General features: G+C 41.7%; 1 long non-coding RNA gene across 1 annotated transcript; it reads right to left on the bottom strand.

The window, feature by feature from the left end:
- On the bottom strand, positions 1-24,089 carry LOC107540541 (uncharacterized). Its single transcript, XR_001603526.2, has 3 exons — positions 23,978-24,089; positions 252-326; positions 1-98 (listed from the first exon to the last, which is right to left on the bottom strand). It is a non-coding gene; the product is annotated as an uncharacterized LOC107540541 (long non-coding RNA).
- Positions 24,090-25,423: the final 1,334 nt, after the last annotated feature.

Here is a 25,423-nt window from a genome sequence, read left to right as displayed (position 1 = left end):
CACCAATTTAAAGAGTCAGACTGGAGAATTGACATTGAATAGGCTTCATATATATAAAAAAGAACCATTTCTCCTGCCTTCAATTTAGAAGAATAGGCCTGAAAAGAAAAGAAAAAAGACAACTTTCACATTTTATAAGCTGATTAGATTTGCAGGGTATTTTAAAAAATAAATTTTAATTCAAAATGTTAACACCTTACAGGTGACTGGAAATAATGCAAAAACAGAAAATCCAGTTTAAACATACATACTTCATGCTGGCAGAGAAGAAACGGGCCTCTCAAATTATTCTTGAAGCCCTCAAAGTAGAAGAATAAAAAAGTGACCTAGAAGGAAACGCAGAATCAGGTTAGCAGGTCCTCGGCAACGACTGGAAACAGGCCAGGTGATCACGCCTCAATAATATTGTACCGCTTTTCATCTTGGTTTAACAAAGTTGATTCTCTTAGCCTTAGAGCGAGGACAGACGTTTTCCTCGGGTGGGCAGTGAGGACGGGCACGTCTGAAATACGGAAGAGGGGCTTGGGGGTCCAGGCCACAGGGAATTAGGCGAGATGAGAGGAGGGGTGGGGAAGAGCAGAGTGTGGAGTGTGCCCCAGGGCTGAGCACCCAGGGGAAAGGGGGAGCCAGCGAGGGATTCGGGGTGGCCAAGGGGACAGAAGGCAGGCTGGGAGAGAGGGCTCAGGGTCCTGGACGCCAGGAGAAGGAAGCAGGTCGGGCAAGAGGCAGAAATCAGCTCCACGGACGCTGCTGAGAAGTGAGCTGAATAGAGAGTCACCCACTGGATGTAACCCCGTGAATTGATGACAGGGGCTCACGGGGGTTGGAGGAACAAACATCTGAGAGAAGAAGTGGAGGAGTGTAGACTCTTTTTTAAAGTTTTGCTGCACAGAGTAGTGGTAATGGCTTGAATTCTAACATTTGTGGGCAGAAAAAACTGTATAAAGAGGCCCAGTTAACTAACTATTTAAATGTAACTAACAAGCTATTACAGAAATGCTGCTGTAGAAGGTATTTTTCTTCCCCCGTCCCCCCCACCTTTCTCCCCTCTGAGATCTGGCAGGCTGTTCCACGTATCCACGCCTCTGGCATTACTGTGTTCGCCCGTTTATTTTGTTCTTTAGATTTCACATATGAGTGAGATCATGTGATATTTGTCTTTCTCTAGCTGGCTTATTTTCCTTAGCATAATAATCTCCAGGTCCATCCATGCCGTGGCCACGCAGTATTCCATTGTGAATTTGTACCATGACTTTTTTACCCACTCACCTACTGATGGGCACTTGGGCTGTTTCCAGATCTTGACTATTGTAAATAATGCTCCTATGAACACAGGGGTGCATATATCCTTTCTGATTGGTGTTTTAGGATCCTAAGGATATATACCCAGAAGTGGGATCACTGGGCCAAAAGGCAGTTCCATTTTTGATTTTTTGAGGAAACTCCGTCCTGTTTTCCACAGTGGCTGCACAAGTCTGCATTCCCACCAGCAGTGCACTAGGGTTCCCATTTCTCCACATCCTCTCCAGAAATGACGCTCTATCTTCCTACCTTGAGAAAGACACTTTTGATGCAAGTTGTTAGCATTAGATGAAACGGAGTAAAGCATACCTGGGATCCTTCTGAAGAGTTTCTTACAATTGCTTGTGAATCTACGATTGTTGCAAAATATACCGCAAAAGTTACTATGACAATTACCCCAGAAGTTAACAAGTGGGACTTTGGTTAATAACCTGAGAGGCCAGCTTTGAGTTTGTCATTAGAACTCCTGGGAGCTCTGCTTCAGATCTTGGAGAAAGGAAAAGCCTGCCTCTATAATCTGCAGGGCCCAGTGCAAATGAAAACACCGGCCCTCTCTCAAAGTGAATTAAGCATTTCAAGATGTCGACAGCGGAGCATTAAACCAAATGCGGAGACAATCTGTGCACGGGGCGTCGTGTGATTGCCCAGGTCACACAGCCATTCCAGCACGAGTCCAGCGCTTACATGGTTGAACTTCCCCTGGCACCATTGCCTCACCCACACGCTGGGTGAGAGAGAAAAGAAGGGGAGTGGCGGGGTTTGAGAGCTGTCAGCAGTCAAACATAAAAAATGCAGTCGGAAATGTTATTACAAACACTTTCTTACCTTCTTCAAATCTGTGGACATGCCACCTTCTTAGTGACACCTACCTGGTTGTTGAATTTAAAATTTCAGCGCCCTCCCCAAATCCCTAGATTTCCTTACTGAGCTCTGTCCCCCACCCTAGGGCACCTATCGCCTTATAACAAACTATCTTTACTTTTATAACTAAAATAACACTGTCACTAGAGAGTATGCTTCATAAGGACAAGGATTTCCATCTGTTTGGACCTCTTTAGAAGGCAAATTTTGCAAGGGTTAAACATTATTTAACACTAAGTTTGCTTTAGCATCTTTCTGCTTCTGGCCCCAGACAGTAGAAAAAGTCACGAAGGAAAGAGTGATGGAAGTGTCACTTGTCAAGTATAAAACAGAAAGCAGTGAAGGTCAGAAGGTGACTGAGCAGAAAAAAAAGGCAACATATGAAAGTTGATTTCACAAACGCAGTCATCAGAGGCCCTGGGTCATTTTAACCGAAAACTTTCAAGTAGCCCTCCCTCTGTTAAAGCGGACAGTGATTGGCTCTAAGGGGATTTGCTCCCCCAGGGAACCTGAGATGCAGGCATTGTGCAGAGCGACCCTGTGCTGGTGGAATGATGGGGGTGGGGTAGGTGGGGGTCGGAAAGAAGAGGCTGTTACCGGAGAAATGCCCAGGGCTCCTGGAGGGAGGGAATAGGAGAGAGGCATTAAAAGCAGATTTTATCTCTTTCCCAAGACCCCTGAGCGCCAGGCCTGATCCTTTGAGTCTGATTAGTGTGGGAGCTAAAAAACAATAATACTTTTCTTCCCACCTTCTAAGTTCTATCTGGGCTAATAAATTAACAGTGAGATTAACAGGAGAAAATCACAGTTTTAATACATCCTCATGGGGAATTCACACAAGCATGACAATTCCAAAGACAGTGAGGCAGCATTGCGTATACAAGGCATTTTGGACAGTGGAGAAAAGGGAGGAGGGATGGAGGGTCTTAGCTTTCAGAAGTGAGAATGGGCCATTTACAGGTAGAGTGGAACACAGGGCAGGAAAATCCTTGCTGGAGACTCAGAAACAATGGGACAAAGGGGTATTAACTAACAGACCCCTAACAGAAATCCTCTATTTACCATACTTAATTCAAATTAAGCTATTTAGACTATGGTGAACATCCTAAAATTTCTTTCCTGAAGCAGGTTTTTCTGTCTGAATCTCTTCGGCAAGAAAGGGGGGAGGGTCAAAGGTTCTTCCTGAGTCTCTTGTTTCTTAATAACCAGCTTAAAATCAATAACACAAAAGGCAGCTTCAGGGTGGCAATACTTTGGTCCCCTTCATTCGGAAACATGGAGCTCAGGTCTCATTTCAGGTTTATGGATAAAGGCAGTCTCACGTCACTTCCTCTTTCTTCTGGTCTCCAGGTATATTAAGCGTCAGAAGTAGGGATGAGCTGAATGAAAATCTCCTTTTGGGATAGCCACGTTTTATGGTATTAGCATCTTAATTAGCTAGTGAATATTAATAATAAGAAAAGAGCAAAGGGGAGGCCAGACATTATAAGCATGGTCCTCTGGGCAGCTTCACCAGGAAGCTGCAGTGTCACACTCCCCAGGGAAGCACCAGTCCATTCCCTGCACATCACTGGGGGAAAGGACAGGACAAAGGGAAAAATGGGCACATGGGCAGTGACGTTTGGGGAACAATGAATTGACTAGGAGGTGGACCCCATCAGAAGCGCATGAAATCTTGAAGTTAATTCATTTGTTTGAAGAGGCTCCTGGTTAAAATTCCTAGAGTTCCCACTCTCTTGTTCACATGTGCTCTCTTGCTCACTCTTGCTTGGGATTCCCACTCACGGGGGCATTTGGGCATTGTCTCTCCATAGCCATGTGGCCTTAAGCAGCCGCTTGGCCATTGGCCTTGAGACCCCACATGCAATGGGCTGCAGCTGGGAACACAAGCTAAGCTAGCCAAATGCTGGACTGGACTTTAATATGGAGCAGAAATTCTGGGCAGTGGCCTTTATTCTGGTCCTGCTAGAAACAAGATTGGACTTCTTCCATGGTGAGTTGGACAGAGATGGGACCTTGGAGGGGAACTCCCTTAATTTTACATCATCAATAGAAGTTTCCATGAAATCCCATCCTCCCATGGGATCCTTGGGAAATTCTTTTCTTCATGCCACCCCAAGAACTCTACTTCCACCTGTAACAGTATTTGGCCCTTTTTGATCCTGCAGAGTGAGTTCTATCTACTGTCAATGTAAGAGATGCCCAAACCTGTAAGAACTTTTATGAGTTTATTTGAACCAAACTGATGACAATTACCAGAAACCAAAATCTCAAGAGATTGAGAAAATGCTCTAGAGAATGGCAGTGTTGCACTTTATTTTATACATTACAACCAAAAGAGGAGTCATAAGGGTAAGGGGGTTACATGAAATCCATTGGTGATAGATTAGGGAGGCAGGAGAAGGCGAAACAGGGGAAATCTCTGGGATTTGATAAAAAGTAAAATAATAGACACATACTTCTTCTACATTGGTACGTATAGGATACTTAACAGTTAACAACAGGATAATAATAACAATGAGGGGATTTGTGGTGTGGTGGTTGTGCTTTGGGGGGTCTAGAAAAAAGAAATTACTTTGATATTCCAAAGTTACTGTTATCAGGTATGTTATTGTAGATGCAAAAAAGACAACAGGTTCGGTTAAGGTAAAGATTGAACTTTGTTAGGAAAGATACAGGCCTAGGACATGTCTACCTGCCATGAACTGCTTTTAGTTAGAATGTTTTAATTTCCTACCATCCTATTGGTGACTTTAGGTCTCTGAGTTCGTAAGGCCACTATTTGGGCCTTCTCTGAGCTTGTCAGATTAGCATGTGGCCCTTTTTTCACCCACACTATACTTCCATGGAACTGAACTCACTGTGTTCCTTTATTATTTGGGTTCTGAACCAAAATTCTGTCTGATCTATGGGCCTTCTCAAGGTTGCCTACTGGGGCAAGATAAGAGAGTCAAAAGAAGTTGAGCTTGGCCGGTGTGGCTCAGTGGTTGAACATCGGCCCATGAAGCAGAAGGTCATGGTTCAATTCCCGTAGGGCGCATGCCCAGGTTTCAGGCTCAGTCCCTGGTAGGGGACGTGCAGGAGGCAGCCGATCAATGATTCTCTCATCATTGATGCTTCTACTTCTCTCTCCCTCTCCCTGAAATCAATAAAAACATATTAAAAAAAAAAAAAAAGGAAATAAAGTAAGTTCATCTGATCCAACCTCCACTTTCCAGTACCCCCCGTAAAGGTCAATGCCTTTATTTGATAGTCCTGATTCTGAAATTTGGATTTGCCCTAGCTGTGAAGAAGCCTTCAGTTTTACATCCCTTGTTCTGGGTCTGTTCCCCAGTTTTGTAGTGTTCGCCATGGATTAGGGACATGGCTGCTTCTCCATTTTTATACGAAATGGAAAGAGAAGCACACCAGGGAGTTATCATTTCTACCTTTGAAGCTGCAACATATTAAAACAAAGAGCTGCAACATATTAAAACAAAAAAACCATAATCACTACCTGAAAATGACCACAAATTTTCCCATTGGATGTTTAAGGTTACAATGAGATATTTGTGCCATACATAACATGTCCATCTGTGGGCTTCTGTATGAGTGGAAATATTAAAAATATCAGCACACCTTACCCAGCTGCTACTGAGGAAACACCCCAAAGCCAACCAGGAATTCTTAAAGCACAAGGGGAACATTTGCTAAAGAAGCTGTCTGCATTTTAACAGCATTGGAAAGAGCCTTGCTAAAGTCCACTCAGGTAGTGTATCAACAACTCTGCTAAAGGATTAAAGAAACACAGCTCCCTACCCCAGGTTGGGGGACCTGGCAAGTTTTACCAGCGGAACTGATGTGACCAATGTGTGCCTCCTATTCCTTCCCCTTGACAAAAGGACATGATTATTGTGCCATTTTTCTCCAAAGATAACTTTTTTGTTGTTTGTTTGTTGTTGCTACTGTTCGAAGTCGCCAGGTCAAGAGGAATCAGAGGCTGACCTGATAGGGAGATGAGACGAGAGGAAATCCTGGACTTCGATCGAAGGGGACTTGGAGGGTATTTCTCTCTGCAAGGGGGTAAGGTGTTTGGCATGCAGAGGGGAGTAAGGGAATATTTGTCACCACAAGAGTGCACTGGAATAGCTTGTATTATCATCGCCAACTATTGGCTCCTTCTTATAGTAAAAGGATTATCCTCCCTGCCCCCACTTGACTTTCTGACTTGCTTTGTGCTGACAGTGAGCTGCTGGGAGGTATGCTACATCTGAGCAGGGTTTTTTTCTCTTTGATGGGGCTGTGTTTGCATCACCTCTCTTGTTCTTTTCCTTCAGCCATGCCCTGTGACATGTCCCCAAAAGGGGCTGCTCCCTCCACTTTGGTCCTAGAATAAAGATACATGAAGCCAACCCACAGATGACATCAAATGTGAGTAAGAAATAAAACAGAGATCTGAGGGTTGTTTCTGCAGCAAAATACAGTGAAAACTGATGGAGAGATTCTGGAATTATCCAACTCTTTGTTTAGCTGATTATTTGCATACGGAGAAGAAAGCAGTGCTGGCCCTAGGAAGCATCAGGTCAATATGGTTAAAAGATTTTGTCAATTAAAGTTGAAAGAATCTGAAAGATGAAGGGTTTGGCGGCATGTAAACAAAACATCTGGATTACAGACTGAGATGTGGGCTGAAGTGAGATGGTTGCCTGCCCTGCTATTGTTTGCCTATAATCATCATGTTATAAAAACTCTTAATGCTTTTGAATTTGGGAGAATCCTAGTAATTAGAACGTGCTTACACTCTACATAACCGTTAATATGTGTGGCATGTAATTTTCTCTGGGAGTAATCAAAACTGACTTCTTCAAAGACGAAGCAAAATGTAAAAGCTGTGTTAGCTGAATATCTGTAAATATAGAGTGCAATGTCTGCCCATAACTGATTCAAATGGTACTTGGTTTCTCTTCTGTTTTAGATAGGTCAGTGTTAGAAGGGATATGACAGACGGGTACTCATGTTCTATTCCTCTTTTGACCACAAATTAAAATATGAAGACTTCAGTAGGTCCCTCTTTAAAAAAAAAAAAAAAAAAAAAATCAGCATTAAAACTCACATATTCAAAGTTATTTGTATAAATTGCAGGGAAAGCTGTTGCCCTCCTGTGATCAGTGGGCTCTGAACAGAAGTTTGATAAAGCCTGTCAGTGTGCTTGTTAGAGCATCAATAACCTTGGCCTTTGGGAAGGAAGGCTGAATGAAGATGGATGGGTGGCAAGCCCCAGCCAGTCAGGCTCTTCCACTGCCAGTCGTAGATGCCAACACGCTGTCCAGGGCTGCACTACCAAGTGCAGTTAACAGATGTCAGGGTCAGATGATGACTGCTCTTCGTCTCAGTCAATGCCATCACTCTGACTTTGCTGCTAATTCTTAATCATTTTAATAATATGACATTTTGCTGCATGTTTAGCTTTTTTTCTCTCTCTCTCTCTCTGATACATGCTGGAGTGACAACATTTTTCCAAAAAATCTTTTATAGTCATCCATAATTTATTTGTGCCAGCTTCAGGCATTTTTAATGGCAGGTGCTTGGAAAGTTAGCATGTCTGAGTGGCGTCCTGAGAGTTAGGAAGCACATTCAAATCTCCTAAAGCTAATAAGAAAAACTTAAGCACACACATACCTTAGGTTTAAACACTTTATATTCCCTTAAATATAAAATATAAACCTACTATGCATTAATTTATTTAAGTGACTTTTGATCTCTATATATTTTCAATCCATACCACTGTTTTATTAAGACAATGTTAGCTGCTGTAACAAATAAACCCAATATTTTGGTTGTTTAATATAATAGAATTTTTTTCTTGTTCATGTGACAGTCCAATGAAAATTTCCTGGGCAGTAGTCAGTTTTCCTCTAACTTGTGATTCGAAAACCTTAACACCTTCCATCCCTTGGCATCAACATTCCTGGATACTGTGATTGACCCCTCAGAGTATCTATCCTGTTTCTTAAAGGCAAGAAACAGTAGAAAAAGCTTATCTGCCTCTTAAATACCCTGGCTAAGATGTGTCACACATCATTTCCACTCACATTTCATTGGGGAGAATTGGTTCATGGCCGGAACTGGATATAAAGCCAAGTTTAGAAGTTGTCCTAAATTGGACAACCACCACCAAAAAAATGTCGCTATCTTATGGAAGAAGGAGCACCATTCTGGGTTCATAGCTAGCTTTCTCTGCCACAATCACCTTGTGGGATAATACATTTTAAAAGTTGTTTCCCATATATTTAAAAACACTGGCCTTCATTTTATGTCAATATTATGTTGATTCTATTTAAATTCAAGGGGTAACTTCTACATACAGCACTGAATTATTAACCATCTGACTCCATCTTTCTATACAAACAATTGGTACTCTAGTTCTCAAGCCATTGTTGTGAAACACTTAATTCATCCAATTAATACTGCTGTGCCCACTTTCAGAGTTTCCGTCTATACTCAAGATTTGGGGCTGAGCACAAACATGGTGTCGTGGCAATCACACACTTCTCTCAGACACCATAAAAGTATTAAATCTAATCACCTCATAAACTTATTCCCCAGAAAAGAATCCAGATAATTTCCAACAGTCTCATTCCTTCCTTCAAAAATACTCATCTTCTCCTACCAGATGCCAGATACAAAGTCTCACTTTATATTTCTGCCTGTGTAAAATATTTAATTTCATTACCTATAACCTTTTCAAATAGAAATTTTTAAAAGATTTTTCAAAGGGAAACAAATGGTATGAACTGCTTCTGTACCTCTACCTCCAACATGTCCACCTGGTTACTCATGTCTTCAAAGGGCTGTGGCTTGCTGGTCAACCAGGGAGCCACTCCCTCAGCAGTGCTCTATGCGTCAAAGTGAGAACATTCAGCTGGTTTTCCTGGTGCGGAGCAGTGACTCGCAGACTTAGAAACCGCAGTCTTCACCTCCCTTTCCCCAACTCCTTCTGACTTCCACTCACTCAGGGGACCCATAACTCCTGTAGTCCTTTTGCAGTGAGGAAAGAAGCCATTTTATTGGACAAAAGCATACCTGTCACTGTTCCTTGAACCTCCCATGTGCCTGTCTCAGAGAGCCACACTTTGAGAAACGAAGAGAGAAGTCCGTATTCGTGACTGTATAATAAATCAGATCGGTTTCCTGGGTTTTGCTTTAAACCAAATTGAGGGAGAAACTTAATTGAATTGCCATCTGATAGAACATTCAAAATAATTGTTGATGATATAGTACAGCTTCTGGAGTGCAGCTTGGAAGGGTTCAAAGGACTGACACTGTTATGACGATTTTCTTCCATTCCCATCTACTTACATGGTTAAATTTCCTAAGCACTTGAACTTATAAAACTGAAAAATACAAACCTAATTGATGTTGAATCTTTTTTTTATTTTAGCAATAAATAATATTCAGTTAGAGACATATAAACTAAAAGAAATTAAGAATAACAAGAAAAAAATTACCCATCTAACTAAAGATGATTTTTTTTTTCAATAAAATGTTATGTTCTTTCATATAATTATCAAAATTTGTGAGATATTTTCATTTTTGTTCCATTATGCAATGGTAATTATTGTAATGATAACTAAATCCAGAAGTTATTATTCAAAATGTAGAGCAGGGTATTTAAAATATCATGTGGTATTTTAGAAAATTAAATTTAAATACATTCCCATATTTATATTGTAGAAAAGTATAATGGAAATGGAAATTTCATGAGCAAAAGAAATGATGTAAAACCTCTCTTGCCAAAAATAGTTTGTTCATGTAATTTAAAAATAGTTGATAGTGGATATCAAATCACTTTAGAATTTAGATACATTGGAGATATTTAAAAGAGAAAACATTAAGGCTTTACTGTAAGTTTTCAATGTTTAACAGGACATTTGACATTACAGCCTTGCAATTATTTAAATTTATGGTAATACATTTTGGATATTAACCTAAACATATGGAAAGGGAAACAGTCAAATATTTTAGGAAAAATATTTGAAAATGCCAGTCATGATGTTGGTGTATTTCCACATTAGCATGCACCAGATTGGACTAAAAGCACATCTACCTCTTACATATCACATTTTACAAAAGTGATATGGTCCCTACACCATGGAGTACTGAACATCCTGTCTTGACTTAACACTGGCCACAAATTCTTTGCTACTTCTCTCACTGAGACCTTGTCCGTTTCCCTTGTCCTTGAACCTGGGCTGGCATGTGACTTGTTTTGGCCACTAGAAGGCAGTGTAAGTGACACTGTAAACTCTGAGCACAGGGAAATCTGTAGCTTTTCTTCCATGTCCTTATAGTTCACCCTCTCAAAATCCAACTGCCATGATGAAGAAGCCCAAATGGAGTGGAGGAGGCTGTGGAGGAGACTTGAGACATCTCAGCCCAAGGGCCAGCTCAGCCCCGCTGCCGGCCAAGTGAGTAAGCCATGTCAAAAGGGCCAACCCAGGTGAACCTCCAGAGGACAGTAGCCCACAGCTTGCCCCAGGTGAAGTACAAGAACTGCCCAGCTGAGCCCATCAACCCACAGAATCATGGAAGATAATAAATGGTCATTATTGTTTTAAGCCATAAGTTTGGGGTCACTCATTGTATAGCAATAAGATAACTGGTATATAACAGCAATAGAGGACAGCATCCTAGAATCAAACACATTAATATTTCTGCAGAGAAATTAGAAAGTCATAACGTGGGATAATAAAAAAGATGAATAGCCTCACATCAGTTCATGTCAAGTTCTCATTAAAAAGTATGTGAGGTCTTTTTTTTAGCCACATGAATTATATATAGAATGGGTTTTGGAGCATTTGAAATTTGGGGATTGTGGGTATGTACAACTCACACTGAGTTTAAATCTGACTGTAGTTTTAAAACTCAGCTGAAACCCTCTACTCTTCAGAAAGCTATCACAAATAACACTTATCACAGGTTCTCTGTCATCTCATAACCATCATTATACATTTAGAAGCACCTTTCCTCATAATTTTTTAATATTTTCTTATTGCCACGTTAGGTCATAAGCTCCCCCAAAGCCAGCCCAAATGGAGTCCTATGGAGAAATGTTCTCCTTCCTTACCCTTCTGGCAGGACAAGCCTTGGGCTTTGAACCCAGACACACCTGCAAGGTAGAAACTTGTCATTCTCAGTGTTCCAATGTTTCATCTTTACCATCTGATGTACATCTACAAGGATCCCCCTTTTGTAGATGAAGAAACTGAGGCCCAGAGAGATTAAGTACGCTTCCCAAAGTCACACAACTGATAAATTCCAATGCCTGGATTTGAACCTGGGCAGGTGAGCTCTGTAGCACTACAAATGCATTTTAATATTTTAGATAACCATCACATGAGCTGTCTAATCCGACAGTAGACTTTTCTCAAGTGAGACAAAGTTATATATGAATGTGTGCTTTTTTTCCTACAAAATTTAATACATTTCACAAATCTTTATAAAGCATCAAAATATTGTATTCGTTACTCAAGGTGATGCAAAGATGGAAATCACTCAGAAGTCAAATATACAGATATAAAAATACATATTGCTCAATTTTGTTGAATCATTGAATGAATAAACTATGAGTGTGATTTCCCCAGCTCATCTGTCAAGGAGCTCACATGCCTTTTATTAAGAAGATAAAACATGTATTCATTAAAGTAGGTGTTCTTTAAACAGCACAGTCCACTGAGAGCACAAAGTAAAAGAAATACAAGCTTTAATAACAAAGTATGCCCAAGTAATGCTTATTCAAATATAAGCTTGACCAAAATATATTTTTACTTTGTACTTTTTCTTTTTCTTCCCTCTAGGATGCCACTGACCTCAACACTCCTATTGCTTCCAATGCCAAGTCCATTCCAACTCTAAGGCTTTTCTCCCTCCCTCTTAATTCTGCTGTCCTTGTGTTTGTGTCACCGGGACTCTTCAACCTGGACTGGTAATTGACCCTTTGTCTTCTTCTTTGAAACTGACTCAAAAATCTCCCCTCCTGGTGAGTTTTCCATTTTATAACCCTGCCTCTACAGAAACCAGATTCTTTTTCTTCTAAACATTTATAAATCAGCAAAAACAGCCAAACACAATGAAATGACCTGCAAGGGGACTCCCCAGAGCTGTATCTAAGCAAGTGTAACCAACATGCAATGCACTGGAATTATGAAATAGCACGTTGGGAGACTGGGCAATGCTCAATGTTTCCAAAGTCAGTAGATTTTGGACCTGTAACAACTAGTTGGCCTCCTTATTTTGGGAGCAAACACTTTTTGAAGGGAACCTGCATTCCACTTGCTAAATCGCGTAAAACAAGGTGGAAGAGAGAAAAGGTTCAGTTAAATCATCACCTGGAGACTTCAAGGAAAAGAGATATTAATCTCTCCCCACAAAACCCTTAAACCACAATTATGATTAGGAATAAAATCTCTCAGATGCAAAAATCAGACCAGCTTGATCACTGAATTGCAACAACAATCTCTTGCTATTTAAATTGTTAGAGGCTAAGCTTTTAAGTTGATGGTTCTGTATTAGTATTTGTAACATAGCTTCATATATAAATGTACATTTTACTATTTAAATGGTTAACCTCTAGAGCATTGTGTAATAAATGCATGTTTAGGTTCATGCAGAGGTCATATATTTAGGTAATATTATTGATAAAATATTTTTTCTCCTTAAAGACTATTTCTGAAATAAGAGTTTTTTAATTTCAAAAGAAATGCAAATATTTGCCTATTTGCTGCTCACTTTTACTGTACCAAAAGACACCTGAAAGGTTACTTGCTGTTAGATTTTCCCATCTTAAAGGTAAATTGTGTTGACAGTGAAAATCATCCTGTGATTTGCTGTGCATGACTCAAATTTTTGTGCATGGTGGATAGTGGTATGTCTGTGCCAGAGCTGCCAATTGCTCCTGTGAGGTCTTGACTCGAAGAGCATCTGGGAAGGTTAATAATAACTGTCCACTTCTGGACAATCGCCTCCACCTCTATCCCAAGGTCAGGCCACAGCCAGGGGCTCTGTTTCTCCCACTTGCTCCAGGAAATGAAAGGCATGTGAGACGCAGTCTCCCTAACAACAAGACCCTTTTGTAACTTGTTATCTAATAAAGATAGCTTCTGCATTTTCCCAAGATGATCAGCTCCTAAACACAAGGGGCCATAACCAGTTAACATAAGTAGTTACCTAGCACTGGGCCTCCCCTGCACTGTTCTGGGGATGTAGGCTGGGACTAAATGACAGTGACGAGCAGACAAGAAGTGCATTAGGCCTGTGTTCGCCCACTTGCATTAGGCAGCCCATCCTGTGGTTGTTCTAAACCCAAGGTCAGTAATGATCATAAATTAATTGTATCGAGGTACTGGGGACGATTCGTGGCTGGAGATGGCACCTTGGTGAAGTAGCTGGCAGTCCCCACACTTCCTGGACAGGCAGTTTATTAGGTGTACATCTTTGCTATCAAAGGCTGTTTGCTTTCTGCAGAGATGGCTGCAAACTCCTCTTGCCTGTGCCATGAGTAACCACTCCCATGGCAGGCTCCAGGCAGGAAGCTGTTTGGGATGTGGATGGGAGGGAGCCTTAAAAAACCAGATGGATTATTTCCTTCCTTTAGCCTTCAAAGTTTAAATTTTAATAGAATAATACAATCAATAATGATAATACTGTTTTAAATGTATCCCATAGGAGTAGCTTTGGCTGAAATGTACAGAAAGCCCAGATTGGCAGTGGTTTACACAAAATAGAAAAGCTGTCCAGAGGCAGGCAGTGAGGGAATACATAGCCCTGCTCCCCTAAATCTTCAAGACACAGAATTTGTCCAGCCAATACCTCTGCTACCTCTCAAAATGTGTCCCATGACCTCAGAGTCCCAGATGGATGCCAGGGCCCCAGCCATCACAGCCATGGTCCAGGGAGGAAGAGGGTGACCCTCCTTTCTTTAGAGATACTTCCTAGGAGTTGCACTAAACACTCCAACTTACATTTTCTTGGCCAAAATGGCCACATTTAGCTTTGATGGACGTGGGCTTGATGACAAAGAGATTTTTAAAAATTGGGGTTCTTATTACTAAGGAGAAGGGAGAAGTAGACACTGAGAGGCAACTAAGAGTCTCTGCTGCATATAATTATAATCTCTTTCGATGTAAAGTCCTTTCACTAGGGGCTACTTTTGGGAAACAACTTTCATTTTCAAAGTAATCATCATACAACTCTAGAAACAAAATAAATGAAGAACCTTGACTATTCATTATTATGATACATAGAATTACATCTTGGCTAGAAATTCTTTAAAATCCTATACAATGTACTAATTACATATTGGATCACCAAGTTTCTAAAGAACCTTAAATGCTATAAAGATAACTATAGAATTAAAATAGAATGTTCATTTTGTTAAAAAGTAAGAAAAACAGCAAAAAAATCTGTGAGAGAAAGTTATATTTATCTGTCTGGAAATTCTAAAACTCAAATTGCTAAAATTTTTTGTACTAGCATTAGGATTCAAGTCATAGAAAAACTAAAGTTTATTTTTTTGGAGAGGGGGTTACCACTCTCTCCCCAGTCCCACCCCCACTCCCAAATATACACAAAATCAAAGTTTATATTTTGAATTCTAAATCTGGTTGCTATGACAACTACAGTAATGACACTCAATTTCATGCTGGTTCCATTCGTTTTTTAAAGAAAAGGGTGTATTTTAGTCCCAGGGAGACAGGGATGATGGATAGAGTCTCAGGCTAGAGGTCAGAAGACTGGTTTCTATTCTCAGCTTCCAGCATTGATTTGTGTGGCTACGGGCTAGTTACTTAAAGCCTTTGGTTTTATATCCACTTTCTACAAAGCTCAGCTACTTCCACTGGGTATGTACTCCTAGTAATGGGAAGTATTAATTGGGAAATTGCTACACAGCCCCTAAGGTCCTCGCATTCTGAGGACTGTCCACCCTAATTTCCCTGTGTAGGTGATTCCTGTCCATCCCACAGTCAAGTGTTGTTCACACGGCCAGGACATTTGGAGTGTCTTGTTCTTGGCATGCCTTCCTCACTCCAGACATCTGAGAAACTGCAGGCCCAGCACCTTCAAAACTTCAAGGACTTGTTTGGATTCAGATGTACTTAAATTATAAGAAACCCATTTATAACCCATTTGCAGCCAAGGCCTGGGAAAGCAGGTTTCTCAGGACACTCTGTGTGGAATGAGACAAAACCAAGAGAGTTCAACCAAAGCTCTGGGAAGTTCAATTCCAAGTCTCAGATCTGGGTTGAGTTGCGAATGCAGAACACCTGGGATTATCAGCTGCTGGCACAGAGCAGGCGTTTTCATCTGCCACACAAATGTGCCGAGTGCGTTTTCTCTTCTCTTTCAGAATGGATCTCCTGCCACATTTGAGCATACGGTGAGGCTGTCAATTGCTCTATTACCATAAAGTTCAGAGATAAAACAACGCATGTAAAAATTACCCAGTCCGCTAAGAATGTTTTGGTTCATTTAGAAACTTTGAGACTGCCTGCATTTCTTTTTTTTTCTTCTTCTTCTTTATTGTTGGAAGTATTACAGATGTCCCCTTTTTCCCCCCTTGATCCCCTCCACCCCACATCTGCCCCACCCACAGGCCTTTCCCATACCAATATCTGTGTCCGTAGGTTATGCTTATAAGCATGTAAGTTCTTTGATTAATCTCTCCCCACCCACTCCCCATCCCCACCTTCCCTTTGAGATCCCTCAGTCTGTTCCATGCTTCTATGTCTCTGGATCTACTTTGTTCATCAGTTTACTTTGTTCATTTATTCCATATATGAGTGAGATCATGTGGTACTTGTCTTTCGCTGCCTGGCTTATTTCACTTAGCATAATATTCTCCAGGTCCAACCATACTGCCCCAAAGGGCACGAGTTCCTTCTTCTTTACAGCTGCGTAGTACTCCATGGTGCAAATGTCCCACAGCTTTTTTATCCACTCATCTGCTGATAGGCACTTGGGCTGTTTCCAGATCTTAGCTATTGTAAATTGTGCTGCTATGAACATAGGGGTGCATATATTCTTTCTGATTAGTGTTTCAGGATTCTTAGGATATATTTCTAGAAGTGGGGTCACTGGGTCAGATGGTAGTTCAATTTTTAATCTTTTGAGGAAACTCCATACTGCTTTCCATGGTTGCTGCCCAATCTGCATTCCCACCAGCAGTGTACTAGGGTTCCCTTTTCTCCACACCCTTGCCAGCATTTGTTGTTTGTTGACTTGTTGATAGTAGCCATTTTGACAGGTGTGAGGTGATACCTCATTGTGGTTTTAATTTGCATCTGTCAGATGAGACTACCTCCATTTCCATGACTTGAAAACCAGCCTTTTAAACTATTTGAAAAGGTTTGTCAAGAATGGGAATATGTGAAGGCGATAATGACCTTGAATAGAGCCTTATTGCTGCTCATGAAGCAAACCATAGACTGTGTACAGGACTAATGAAAATTTAGGTCCTGAAGACTATTATGATATTTGAGACCAAAAATTGACTTCACCTTAGATCATCAACTTTAGAGCCAAACAGACCTAAACTAAATCATACCTTCAGATTTTACTACTAGGGCAATCTTCAGCAAATGACTTCATCTCTCTGAGCTTCAGTTTCCCCATCTGTAAAATGGAAATATTATCTGCATCCCAGGGTTGTGAGGGTTAAAGAACATAATTGGTCAGAATGCAATTAGGCTTGAACATCGTAAATTCTACAAAAGATTATTTCCTTCATGTTTAGAAGTTGTCTTCATGCAAGCAGGAGGCACACCCCTAGGTTCGTGGCAGGATTTTATGCTCTTGCTTGAACAACTTTGACTCCCTCCTTCCTATTTTGGTAAATGCATTAAGTAATAAAAGCTCGAGTTCCGTAATCAGCACAAACCTCATCAAGCCCAGCCTGAGCCACTCTGTCTCACTCTCTTTTTTCTTTCTGCTTGTTTGGAGGAGTATCTTATCTCATGGACATTTAAGGAAAATGTTAAGCAACCATGTTCTGGTGCAGGGGACAGACTATAAGGGAGGGAGGGAGGATTCCAGGTGTGCCATGGCTTACTTCTGCCACCTTGACATGACAGTGTAAAGGGTCCCTCCACACCTGGAGCTCCAGGGCGGCCTGCAGGTTCAGAGCGTTGCTGGACTGCCTGTCCTTCCGAGCAGCCTGCCGCTTTCATTCTTGTTTGTCCACAGATGTGAGTGTAAGGTCTACGGGACGCAGAAGATGAGCGACAATCAGAGCCCCTTCTGTATCCTCGCTTCCTTTCCTGTCCCTTGGCATCTGGAGGAGCTCAAAGGTTTCAGTACTAACTAACCTGGGTTTCAGGGCAACACTATCCTGCATTTAAACAGCAGAAGAGCCCCTCGAAGTCTGCTCCAACAACAGGGGATTATTTCCAAATCCCTTTTTCCCCAAATCTAGACACCTCATGTTCCATACTTTTAGCTACACATCGCAGGCCTCTTCTGCAAATGACATTAAATCTGCTGGGGAAAATTACACAATGCATGGTAATCACATAACAAAGCAGCCGGTGCAAGAGGGCGCTAGGCCTCTGCTGAGCTCAGCCCACCTCCCGCCCTCCTCCTGCCTTTGCCCACTCAGCTCAGAACAAGGCACATATGTCACAGGCCGTGGAAGGAGATGGAGCCTCTTTTACCAAATTCCTTTTAGACTGTTGGCAAAGATCTCATATGTCAGTGTGTAGGGGAGCGACAGGGAGAGATCTGTGGGTGCCTCTCTGTGTGTAAGAGAGAGAATATGTATGTTAGATAAAGAATCTGCTCCTCGGGCTCCTTTGGAGCCTGTTTCTAGGATGGCAACATGTCCCTGAGAATTCCCACCAGGGTCAACCAACACTGGCCTTGAGCCCAGTCCTTCCAGAAGCCTTCGCATCTCCCATGCTCATCAAACAGCTTCCTCTCGCCATGTTCTCAATTTCCCCTGCAAACCAGCTACCCACACGCCTTTCTCTTCACCTACACATGAGGAATGGCAGTTTATTCACCAATAAATTTTCTAAATCATGCTTAACTAGTTCCCTTAGCCACTGGTCCCTGACAAATAGGTATCGGTGCAAGGACATCATCACCATCATTCTTCCCTGGCTGGAGGTGGGTGGGAAGGTAAAATATGCAGGGCTCCCAGCCAGTAAGAATCCCCATGAATTGTCATTTCTCCTGAGAAGGGTACGAGACTCAGACAGAGGAGCAGAAGGGGCTGGGACACAGAGGCCCACAATAAGAAAGCAGTTTCTGCTAAATCGTAATTAAAGAATTGCAAATTAATACAATGGTACCGTGAGGAAAAGGGCTCTGTAGAGAGGCAGATAAAGAGAATGAAAGCATATCTCTGACACTTACTTCTGGGCAGCTTTCAATGAGTCAGATGGCCACACAGAACCTCGGTTTCCTACCATGGGAAATGGGGAACATGAACTCAAGCATGCAGACGTATTGAGAGAACCACTAACACAGTGCCTGGTATATAATGGAGTAAAGGGTGGCTGTTAATATCACTGGTGATGGGTGCATTTGGTGCACTTTTTAAAAAATGCTAGAACCAAAATTCAGGACAAACAAGTAAAATAACTATATACACTATTAGGGCATGTACAGTCTAATGAGGGCATTTGATCATATATGCTAAGAGCTCCCCAAATATGACCTATATCATTTGAATCATTGCTTCTTCTCCTGTGAATTTGTACTAAGAAAATAATTTTAGAATGCAATATATATCATAATTACAAAACTGACAATTAATACAGTGCATGGTTAGATGAACAGATTCAGAATAGAAAGTCTGGACACTAGATTCACACTTACGCAGTCACCAAAATTGACACTGCTAGGCAGGAGGAAAAGATTGCCTTTTTGACTGATTGGGCTGGGCCAATTGGATATCCATATGGAAAAAATTATTCTTAAGCCCTATATCACACTAAACACAAAAATCAATTACAGATGGAGAGCAGACCTCATTGCAAATGGTAAAACAATAAGTCATTCAGAAGAAAAATACAGGAAAACATACTCATGACCCTAGTAGGCACAGATTTCAAAACAAGACCCACAAAATGACAATCATAAAAAAATAACTTGGAACCACATTAGATTAAAAACCTGTACATCAAGACACCATAAACAGATTGGAAGAAGAACTCATAGAGTGAGAGAAAGTTCTGCAAAATATCTCTCAGGAAAGGACCTGTATCCAGAATATACAAAGAACACCTACAGACCATCAAGGAAAAAGGCAGACGACACAATGGGCAAAAGAGCCAAAGGCTTACGCAGGCACTTACAAGAACACTCCAATGGCAAAGAAACATATAAAAAGACATTCAAGAGGCAACAGGGAAATGTGAACTAAAACTACAAAAGGATATCACCACACACCTACTAGAATGACCAAAGCGAAAAGGGCAAGAAGCAGCAGGGTTAGGAAGGATACGGATCCTTTGCTGTGCGGTGAGAGTGTGACAACTCTGGAACACCACTGGGCTGTCATATTAAAATGGAACATACCATGTACCCTGTGACCCAGCAATTGCACTGCAAGGCATGTACCTAATGGGATTGTACACATATGTCCATCAAAAGAAAGTATCAAAATGTTAATAGCAGCGCTATTTGTAGTAGCCCCAAGTTGGAAACTACTCAAATGCCCATCAACAATAGAGCGGGTAAATAAATGACAGTACACACTCACGCATGGAGCACTACGCCGCTGTGACGATGAACCAGCCGCAGCTACACGCGGAAGAACGTCACAAACACGGCCTTGAGAAACAGAAACCAGACACGGCAGATAAAGGTAACTGAGTGAGGGTTAAAAAAATAATGAAGAAAGGAGACATTATAATAAAGAAAGTATTTCTTTACTAGCAAAGCCGTCTTAGGTTAAACATTAGAAAGAGTTGAGCCCTAGCCAGTTTGGCTCAGTGGTTAGAGCATTGGTCTGCGGCCTGAAGGTCCTGGGTTTGATTCCAGCCAAGGGCACATACCTCGGTTGCAGGCTCAATCTCAGGCCCTGTTGGGGCACGTGTGGGAGGCAACCAATCGATGTGTCTCTCTCACATTGATGCTTCTCTCTTTCTCTCTCTCTGAAAAGCAATGGAAAAAATATCCTCAAGTGAGGATTAAAATTAAAAAATAGTTGACGTTGCATGGCCTAAGGAACTTGTAAGAGGTTAAGATCCTGGTACATGTAGTATCACTGAATTAATTTTGGGATTCCCTGTGCACCCCCACCCCGATCAAATTTGGAAACATTTACTGAGGCTTTGCTTATTATATAATAAACTCAACTTCTTCTTTACAGGAAAAGACTACTGAGTACATGCATGGTCTCTGTGTTTATAAAGCTTAAAAGTAAAGAAAAGAAAAATTAATTTTATGCTTCAGATGGTAGGGTATCAATATAAGATGTTAACTTTATCAGTGAATTATTTTACCATAAGAGTTTGTTTCTGCACTTTCTAGAAGCCCTCGTTTTGCCTGGGGATCTGGCAGCTACCTCTCCAGACTCACACAGCTCAGCTTGCAAAGGGAGAGGAATGATTGTGTGTAACTCTGCTTCTCCTCAAACAGTCCTCTCAGGCTTTGAAACTGAGCCTCTAATGAAGGGAGAGGAAGCGGGCTCCAAACTCCAGGTGCAGAGCTGGTTCTGATAAGATTAAAAGGATGTTTTTCCTACCAGATATCATTCCCTCTGAATGGAGTGTTTCCCAAACAAAGTGATTATAAGCCAAAATGGTGCGATTTATCTCCTAGGAGCCCTTGCTTCTTAGTTCCTGATATAATGGTGAGCTCTGGATTTTTCTTGGTAATTTTTGTCCCTTTGTTTTCCTCCCAATTTTAATATTCTTGCATCAGAAAAACTCAGAATTTTCTGTATTATCAAATCATACTAAAATAAAGGCCTAATAACAAATTGTTTCAAATTTGGTGAAATTTCACTTTATTTCTCCCATGGATTTAAAACCAAAGTATTATTATATTGATACCTAATTATTATTTTTTATTGTTGACACTATTCAGATGCCCCCTATTTCCTCCTCTTTGCCCACCTCCCATACCTAATTATTGCTGCAACGTGTTTCATACTAAGATCGACCAACTAAAACTTTTCTGTGGTAAAATACAGATAACATAAACTTGACCATTTTGACCCTTCTTAAGTGTACAATTTGGTGGCATTAAGTACATTCACAATGTTGTGCAATCCTCACTTCTATCTAGTTCCAGAATTTTACTGATGAAAATTGGACACGTCTAAGAGTTCAAAACAATCTTGCTTCCCATGGAAAATGAATATCTGTTCCCGAATTATTTTACCAAACAGTGTTACTTACTGAAATAATTTCTCAAACCTAGGGACAGGAAATCACAGGGGGTTTCCTTTGGAAATCACACTCACTGCCCAGGTTCTGCCCCATGCTCCACTTAGGGCACCTCTGGGAAGATGCAATCCCACTTTCCACTCCCACCATCACCCAGGTCCTACACCAGCCCAAGGGTCACACACCCAGACGCCGGACAATAAGGCACACACAGTTTGAACTAAAGAAACGATCTGCCTTCATCGACTCCTTATCTCGCTGAACTCACTTGCATCTCATCTGTCACAAATATGGGGTGGCAGCCCATGGCCAGCTCCTCTGGAACAGAAAAGAAGCTTGACATTTTGATAAGAGCAGTTGTGAAAGTAAGAACTGAGTTTCACTCCTTCATTTAACCCAAAGATTCCTTTTTTTTTTCTTTTTTTTAATATATCTTTATTGATTTCAGAGAGAGGAAAGGAGAGGGAGAGAGAGAAAGAAACATCAATGATGAGAGAGTCACTGATCAAGACCACAACCTGGGCTTGTGCCCTGACCGGGAATCGAACCCCAATCGCCTAGATCCTAGGTCGACGCTCAACCGCTGAGCCACGCCCGGCCGGGCAACCCAAAGGTTCTCTTAATTCCCTGCAAAATAGGGCCAAGAACTCTGCTTTCTAAGACTCAGCTGGACTAGGAAGACATGCAGATTTCATTTTAGAGGAAAAAAAAGAGGGGGGGCAAGACAATAAAATGGGTGCCTTTTCAAAATGTAACCTTTAGGTCCATAAAATGATTTGTCCCCCTGCAAACCCCTTATCAAATCACAAACCCATCTGGCTTTCAAATATCCAAGCAGCCTTTTAATCTTTACCGAAAATGAGACTTCTCTAATGTCCCAAACTACCACTTTGAATCCTTAATCATTCTTAAAAATGCAAAGACAAGAAATCTGTGGTAAAATAATCCTTATTTAAAATATAAGCTCCAGAATTTTATAGTGAACACGGATCGTGTCTCCTTGGGCAAAAGCACTATCTGCAAGTCTCTCACCTCACAGGATGTGAGCCACAGTGTGTCCCAGCGCCCAGAACCCCACGTGGCGAAGAATGGGCCCCTCAGACATCTTGCAAGTCGAATGACTCAGCATGCAGTCAGTGCCGTCATGGTCAATGACATGTCATCACCCGCTCCAAAGACAGTGGGGACTTCAGAGTACAGTTTCCACGAACCTCTCTCTCTGTCTTGTCTTACGCTTCCCCCTTCTCCCTGACCCCCCCCCTCGCTCCTGCCGGCATCTCCACATTTAGTCTCTCCTCTCCTCCCCGTTGCCTCTGTGCCTTGCTCTAGACTGCGTGCCCCTCAAATTCCTACGTGGAAACGTAATCCCTGAAGCGATGGCATTAGAAGGTGGGGCCTTTGGGCGGTGATAATGTCCTGAGGGTGGGGCCCTCATGAATGGGATTAGTGCCCTGAAAAAGAGACCCCAGCAAACTCCCTTGACCTTCCCACCATGAGGACGTAGAGAGAAGCTGGCCTTTTATGAGCCAGGGAATGACTGGAGACAGTGAACCTGCCAGAGCCTTGATCTTGGGCTTCCAAACTCCAGAACTAAGAAGTCAGCGTCCGTCGTCCTAGCCACCCAGCCAGTGGAAGGAGCTAAGACGTGCCTTTGCCTCTTCTCCTTCCATTTAGCCCCCTCTCTTCTCCTTCGAGCTCTCTCTCCCCGCTCCCTCTCATTGTCCACTTTCATTCCCCCCCGCCGTCCACCCTCTCCCTTATTTAGCAAATACACAGAACTGAGCTATATTTTAAATTGTTATTTGCATTTATTAAACATGTCTCCCAGTTGTTAATTTTTCTCAAGGAGCATTAAAATCCCCTAGGCATCTGCACTGCAACAAAGAACAAACTACTTTTTCTTTGTTGTGTGTGTGGCAGGGGGCGAGTATCCACAATGACATGGGACTTGAAAAGGCAAATGTGCTCTGGGGCAGCCACTCCCAGGGCCTCTGGCCGCCTCTGCCTCCTGAGTCACCAGGGGGCTTCTCGCTCTCACCTCAGCACGGCATTCCAGAAAGCTGGCCAGTTCCCACACGGAAACAAGTTACCCTGTTTCCCACAGCTACATGTACTTTATGAAGAAAACAGAACTCAAGGGGAATTATTTTCCTTACGGGGAAAATAATTCTTTTGAAGACAAAGGGTAATTTTGTACTTTTTTTTTTTTTTTTAAGTCCTCACCAGAGGATATTTTTTCCATTGCTTTTTAGAGACAGTGGAAGGGAAAGAGAGAGAAACATCGATGTGAGAGAGACACATCAGTTGGTTGCCTGTAGCCGAGATACGTGCCCTTGGCTGGAATCAAACCCAGGACCCTTCAGTTCGCAGGCTGAAACTCTAACTAGTGAGCTAGGGCTAATTTTGCACTTTTAATGGGGATCCCTCACATGGTGCTTTACCTGAAGTAGTGACCAGGTAGATGCCTTGTGAGCAATGAATACTGTTGTCCGGTGTCTGCTTTCCGATTCCGGTTTTCTGCTCAGTTATTGCTGGTACAACATCTATTAAACTGGGGAGGACCGATGCATCTAGCAGAGTGCAGTTCCTCTCAATTACTGAAAGAAGACAAGTCTATGTTTTTTTTCTTAAGTTAACACAAATAAGTTCAAGACTTATTGCTGGTGTTTTCTATAGGACAATCAGCGCTTATTTGTTTTCATGAAATATCAGTCTCCCTAATTTAAAGGAATATCTGACAAACGTTAATCAGTAATGTCAGTATGACTCTCTCATACTGTCTTGTTCTGATTCATTCCAAGAAAAATTATTTAATCTTGGCGCACTGGAAAAGAATAGTAGCTAGTCTATCATTCCTACTTTCAAACGTCAGAGTTTTCAAATTCTCCAGATAAGCTAATTGAAACAGATTCTCACATATAATGTGAGGAAAATCTCTTTCTGCTAACATCATATTTGTACTGTTTCTTTTTGAAAAATTATGGAAAACTTGGAGAAGAAGAAAGTATTCGCTTGTTTTCTTGGCCAGCAGATTAATTTGCCTCCACTGAGAGTCTCTGCAGGTTTTCCATTCACTTAACTTCTACCTGCCTTGACTCAGAGCTTTCCCCCTTCTGGATGCTCAACAAATATGATTTGATGACAAACATACCTGTGACTTTCAGATGCCTTTGTTCTCTCCGGGTGGGTCCTAAGCTCTTGCCAGGGGAGGTAAGCTAGCATGCCAGTAGGCAAGGCGTCTTCTTCAATAAGTATGAGTGGGAAAGGGAAGCAGGTGACCAGCTGGAGAACTGAAAGGAAAGAAAATAGCATATTTTCCCATTTCTATAACCTTTATGAAAGATTTTCTTTCGAGGCCATGAATTTATTTCAAATAAGAAGCTTAGTTGCATAAAAATATTCTTAAAATTGCCATTAAGTGCTCCATTTTGTTGTCAAGATAAACCCATTACACATTTCTTTAATATAATTAAAGCTCAATACACAACAATTGGACACATTTGCCCCAATGCTAAAGATTAGCAACCAGTTTAGTGTGAACTGGGAGGTAAAGAATTGATGCATATTCACTAAGACCCAAGAGCTTGTTTTTGTTTTGTTTGGTGCTAAGGAAAGGCAGGTAGCTCAGACCGGGACAGTCTTTCTTTCTCCTCGGTATAAGCCTATTCAGCTCTGCTTTGTTCACGGTTACAACTGCAATTGTTGCTGAGCCAGACACTGTGGGAAATCCTAAAGCAGACAGGCTGACTGCAGAGGAGAGCGGAGGGCCAGGGAAAGGTCAAGGGTGCAGCAGAGTGGTGCACCCAGGCAGGAGTAAACCTTGTTATTGGGCCTGACGCGAAGAAAGCCGGCCACCCGGCCTCCCAGCTCGGGCCTTAGAACCTGAA

The sequence above is a fragment of the Miniopterus natalensis genome, chromosome 3 (assembly GCF_054644295.1).
Source record: "Miniopterus natalensis isolate mMinNat1 chromosome 3, mMinNat1.hap1, whole genome shotgun sequence".
Lineage (NCBI taxonomy): Eukaryota > Metazoa > Chordata > Mammalia > Chiroptera > Miniopteridae > Miniopterus > Miniopterus natalensis.
The sequence above is the reverse complement of the archived record's forward strand: the minus strand, read 5'-3'. Positions and strand labels throughout refer to the sequence as shown.